The sequence below is a fragment of the Adiantum capillus-veneris genome, chromosome 13 (genome assembly GCF_014529385.1).
Source record: "Adiantum capillus-veneris isolate H3 chromosome 13, ASM1452938v2, whole genome shotgun sequence".
In the NCBI taxonomy this organism is placed as follows: domain Eukaryota; kingdom Viridiplantae; phylum Streptophyta; class Polypodiopsida; order Polypodiales; family Pteridaceae; genus Adiantum; species Adiantum capillus-veneris.
The window spans coordinates 39,987,468-39,993,764 of NC_140943.1; positions in this window are offsets into that span (position 1 = coordinate 39,987,468).

Consider the following 6,297-nt stretch of genomic DNA (forward strand, 5'->3'; position numbering starts at 1 on the left):
GATCGAGGATGAAGCAAATGAGCTCCAACCCAAGTTCATCCTTCGACACGAGCACAAGGTATTAAGAAATGGTAAGATTACTAACAATGTCTTATTTAAGTTAAGAATTATCCTTTCAAAGATGCTAAATGCATGTGAAGAACATAGCTTAAGGATAATATGAACCTTGTTAATGATGCTTACAATGACACAAAAGAGTAAGCAAATGTATAAGAAATGCATTTTAAATGATCCATGTTTTTGTCTTATAAGACTCTCTTTTTATGTTTCTTGCACAAATTTTAAGAAGTATGCATACTTAGGATCATGTTTGTGGTGACTACGTCTCCCAAACATCAAGTAGAACTTGTCACTCTACTTTGGAAGTATGATATGGACTAAAAAGAGCAGACATGCTTGCGGCAGACAATGTCTCTCAAGCACCAAGTGGATTAGTCATCCACTCTGGAATGATGTCGTAGGGTAAAAATGGATCCTCTACCTGCTAAGATCAATGGACTAATGGGTGAGACTTTACCATCTCTACCTCATAGTCGAGGACGATTATGATTTCAAGAGAGAGGTAATGTCATAAAAACTAACATCTAACCAACCCAAATGATTTTCTCATATTAAACTGATCACTTAATGTGGGAGAATAAACGGAACAAGGGTTAAGATATAGACATGTGCTTATAGATCTATCTCAACACGGGGCCAATGGTAAAGGAGCCCAAATGAGAGATGGTCTATCAAAGAGCAAGGCTAACCAATGGAGCATAAGAACTTAGGGTTAGCTTCATTGAAGACCTCCAATAATGTGTGTAAAAGTCCTTTGACCTTAGGTAAGCTAGGGTTGAGCTTGAGGCGCGGGAACCCGACCCAGCTCGAGGTGCTTGTCCTGCTTGTCATGCTTGATGACTAAGGTGCTTGATGATTGAGGTGCTTGAGATGCTTGAGGTGCTTAATGATTGAGATGCTTGAGGTGCTTGACATGCTTGAGATGTTAGGGTTGCACTTGAGGTGAGAACCCGGCCCAAGCTTAAAGTGCTTAAGGGCCAAGCTTGTGGTGGGAACTGGGCCTATGCATGAGGGGTTGAGGTGTCAAAAAGTCAAAGATTCAATCCCTACAAGGAGGGGGTGAGCCCTACATGAGGGGGGATGAGAGAGAACACCCACACACTCACACAAGGCATGCATGGTACAAAGAAAGCAAAAGGGACACTTGTCAAGTTCCTCCTCATGTTGCCCTCATGGTGTGCCTAAAGCCTATTGGTTGGACACCCAAGGGGTCCAATGATAATTTAGGGGATTTAATTAATTGATTTTACATTTATCAAGTCCTCTCTCTCAAAGGGGAAAGGGGGACACTTGTCTCAAGGCTACCCTTGCTGCTTGTAATGCCTACTGCTTATGATTGGCTAGGCCTGGAGGGGTCTAATGAGCTTCAAGCATGAGCTACAAGGGGGGGTCGACCCAAGAAAGCTAGGGGGTTGCTTAGGGGGTATACTCACCCACACACACTCACAAACACTCTCATTGTGTGCTATGCAAGGTACAAGAGCTCCATCTCCTTCTCCAAGCTCCTTGAGAAGTTGAGAGCCTACACCAACACTCTTGGCTATGGAATGCAAATCCAACCAAGAGCTATGCTTCAATGCTTAAGCTTTCCATCTTCTCCATCTTCATTACTATGCTATTATGTATGCTAAGCAAGAAGAGTGATGATAAGTGAGGAATTATTTCTTTCTCTTATGGAATACTTCTTCTTCCTGTTCCCTACCCTCATTCCCTGCTAGCTCTCTCCACCTTCAAAGGTGTTTGAGGTCTTGGGACTGAGGCTTGGGATAGTTAATGCTTTTCACAAAGTGCATGTTATGCTTATTGCAAGAAGGCTAATGGTTTATTGCAAGTAGATTAGTTACTTAATGCAAGTAGATTAATTGTATTGCAAGGAAGATTAATGGTTGCTTTAGGCACAAGTTGATGCATAAAAGTATACATCCTCATGCACTCAAATGATTTAGGGAACACAAAGACTAATGATGTTCACGAGTTCTTGATTGTTTTCAAGCTAAGATTGATTGTTGATATTATGCAAAAGCTTTGTGTATGAAGCTTCCACCTCCATACTGCCAAAGAGGTCTCAAGGAACACAAAGATTGTATTGTATCAAGTCTCTCTTAATGAGAGAATCTATAATACAAATGCCTTTTGGAGGGGGGACCGGCTCCACATACATCCGGTCCTCAATTGTTGTCATATTCTCTAAAATCTTTCTCTCTCTCTCTCTCTCTCTCTCTCTCTCTCTCTCTCTCGCAAAGGTATTGCTCATTCCTAGTTAATTAAGTGTTATGATTAAGTTGCTACTACCAATTAAGTTCACCATCTATGCTCTCAAAGTTGCTCACTCTAATTCTCTTAATTCGGCTATTCTCTAAGTTCATAGGCCATTTCCATTACATCACACTACCCTTGTTATGTTTCCTCCATGTAAATCCATTGGTTCCACTCCACAAAGATATACCATTGGCAATGAGCATACCCGTGCTATTACACATGTGTAAAAGTAACTTTCCATAGTGATCCAACTCTTTCTCATCCATCGAAGTACGATCATACAAGTGAACTTCCTCCAACTCCCTTGAAATGTATGGCATATCAAATTGTTGAGTATCATGTTGCAATGTTTTTGTGCGAGCATTCATATCCCCAAATACAATAACATCACCTTCACCTTTGAAAAAGCAATTTCCTATTCTAAATAAAAAAAATGGATGATCTCTATCCATGCAGGCATAACAGGGGGAATCATGATGAGGAATGTAGCAACCGGCTACAAAAATGGGTGCTCTTTTTTATGTCATAATTTTCAGTCATACATAACGTTTATACTTGTCATCTTTCACAATTGATACAAAATCTTCCAATCCTTTCTTAACCATACATGCTACCCCTCCTTACCCTCTTCGTTGCTTGAGATTCTTTGACCACATCAATGAATGTACATTGTAATCCTCCAAGCCGGTAATCCTTTGTGTATCATGCTCCCAAGTTTCAACAAGAAGTACAACATCGGCTGTCATAAAATCTAATATCTAACCAACCCAAATGGTTTTCTCATATTAAATTGATCATTTAATGTGGGAGAATAAACGGGAACAAGGGTTAGAATATAGACATGTGCTTATAGATCTATCTCAACATGGGGCCAATGGTAATGGGGCCCAAATGAGAGATGGTCTATCAAAGAGCAAGGCTAACCAATGAAGCATAAAAACCTTAGGGTTAGCTTCATTGAAGACCTCCGATAGTTAGTATTAAAAGTCCTTTGACCTTAGGTAAGCTAGGGTTGTGCTTTAGGTGGGAACCCGGCCCAAGCTTAAGGTGCTTGACATGCCTGATGAATGATATGCTTGAGGTACTTGATGATTAAGATGCTTGAGGTGCCTGTCATGCTTGAGATGCTAGGGCTGTACTTGAGGTGAGAACCTACCCCAAGCTTGAGGGGCTTAAGGGCCAAGCTTGTGGTGAGAACTAGGCCCAAGGTTGAGGGGCTTGAGGTGGCACAGAAGTCAAAATGAATCCCTACAAGGAGGGGGCGAGCCATGCAAGAAGGGGGGGTGGTTGCTTGACCACTCTCTCTCCCAAAGGGCATCCCTTGCCCAAGGGGCAAGTAGGACACATGTCAAGCACCTAGCTAGGTTACCCTCATGGTGTGCCTAAAGCCTATTGGTTGGCCTTCCAAGGGGTCCAATGATAATTTAGTGGATTTAATTAATTGTTTTAGCATTTATCAAGCCCTCTCTCTCAAAGGGGAAAGGGGGACACTTGTCTCAAGGCTACCCTTGTTGCTTGGTATGACTATTGCTTGTGATTGGCTAGGCCTGGAGGGGTCCAATGAGCTTGAAGCATGAGCTACAAGGGGGGGTCGACCAAAGCAAGTAGGGGGACCTGCTTAGGGGGTATACTCTCCCACACACTCTCTCATTGTGTGAAGTGCAAAGTGCAAGAGCTCCCACTCCTTCTCCAAGCAAGTAGAGAGGTTGAGAGCCCACACCAACACTCTTGGCTATGGAATGCAAATCAACCCAAGAGCCATGCTTCAATGCTTAAGCTTGCCATCTTCTCCATCTTCATTACTATGTTATTATGTATGCTAGCAAGAAGAGTGATGATAAGTGAGGAACTAGTTCTTTCTCCTATGAAATGTTTCTTCTTTCTCTTCCCTACACTCATTCCCTGCTAGCTCTCTCCACCTTCGAAGGTGTTTGAGGTCTTGGGACTGAGGCTTGGGATAGTTAAAGCTTTCCACAAAGTTTATGTTATGCTTGTGATGCATGAAGCTTTCCATCTTCATTGCATCACCTAGGTCACAAGGAACACAAAGATTGTATTGTAACAAGTCTCTCTTGATGGGAGAAATCATAATACAAATGCCTATTGGAGGGGGGACTGGCTCCGCATAAATCCGGTTCTCAACTGTTGTCATGTTCTCTAAATTCTCTCTCTTGCAAAAGTATTGTTCATGCCAAGTTAACTGAATGCTATGTTTATGTTGCTACCATCAATTATGTTCACCCGCTATGCTCACAAAGTAATTTCACAAAAGTACTCTCTCTAATTTCCGCTACTCTCAAGTTAATAGGCCATTTCCATTACATTGGCTTTGCTTGCTAGTTCATCAATGCCAACCCCCGCATTCCATGGGTATCCATTACGATTCCAAAAGCCTATTTTCAATTGTAACTCGGTTTCATAGGTCACGCATCCCTGTTTGCTCGAGGAACTTGCCCTCCTCCTTGGGCACATTTTCTTCGTGAGAGATTTCCTTGTTTTTCTTATTCTTTTCCTCATATGCCTTGCGACGCATAATTTTCTGCTTAATAGTGCGACCTTCATATACAAAACATTTTGTATCCTTCAAATAGATCCAAGTATTATCAATGATAATATTTCGTTTAGTCTCATCTAGCATGGTGCAAACAATTAGGTGTTCTTCCAAGCGAGGAGCTCCTTGCTTACCCACTCTACGTGCTCCATAGACCATAACTCCAGACATGCCGAAGTGGGTTTTGAAGAAATCTTCGATAAAAATGGCAAGAGAAGGAGGTGTCTCTAACTTCTCTTTGGGAATTCCACGAATAACAATGTTCTTGGAACGTCGCTCCCGTTCCTTTAACTCCTCCACATTCACATCCACATCCTCAACATTCTTTGTTTGAACCATAGCTTGCATGAGTAAGGAATTATGAACCACATTGTTACCACATACATCAGCCCAAGACTTGTTTGTGTATACATTTTTCATGTCGCATACATCCTGACTCATGGTGTCAAATTTCTCCTCTTTCAATACATGGTCATGCTCTACTTTGCTCATGTGCTCCCTCAAAGCATTTAAGTCCACAAGAGAGCGTTTACATTCCTTGACTTCCTCTTCAAGTTGCATCAAACGTGTTGTTTGCATCTCAAGTGTCCTCTTGAGATTCTCATTCTCAACCACAAGTACCCTTAGTGTACCATTCTTCATTGTAAGTGCCCGTAAGTCTTCGCCTTGTTTGTTTACGGTCTCTTGCAACGATACCAAGTATGCCATGATTATGGTTTTTGATGTCGTTGGTTGGGTGGTTGTGTTGCTATCTCCACACTTAGGAGATTTTGGATCATTTTCCACAATGGTTGTGGATCTTGTTGAAGAAGAAGAACCCGAGAGAGAGAGAGAGAGAGAGAGAGAGAGAGAGAGAGAGAGAGAGAGAGAACATCTGCACTTTCTTATTTGTCTTTTTTTTTGCTGTGGGGCAATTCCATGAGTCCCGTGACACTATCTAACACGGGGTCTTAATGATCCCAAGGCAGTGGGATCCTTTTTTTTGTTGTTGTTGTTGTTGTGGGACAGTTCCACGAGTCCCATGACACTATGTAATATGGGGACCCAAGGCAGTGGGATTGATGACTGCAAGGTTTCTGTGGGAATTTCGAGGAGGACAAACAACTCAAAAAAAAGTCGACACGTTGACTTGCATCACCCCCATCGGAGATTCAAACCCGGAATCTCACGCTTGGCAGCCCGATGCTCTAACCACATGCCCTTGTGGGATTGTTTATCCCCAAAGCCAAGGCTACATAAAGTGAACTCGAACAGTGGGAAAAGTAAACATAGACAAAAAAAGTAAAACACGGACAAATCGAATGACGTCCGAGCTTCGTAAAAAACATGCTTCACTTTAACGCCGTGATCCCACCTCCTCCACTTCACTTCATTTAAGATCCCATGTCAAATAGTGAGGAGGGCCGTGAGTCTTCCGACGCCCCCAT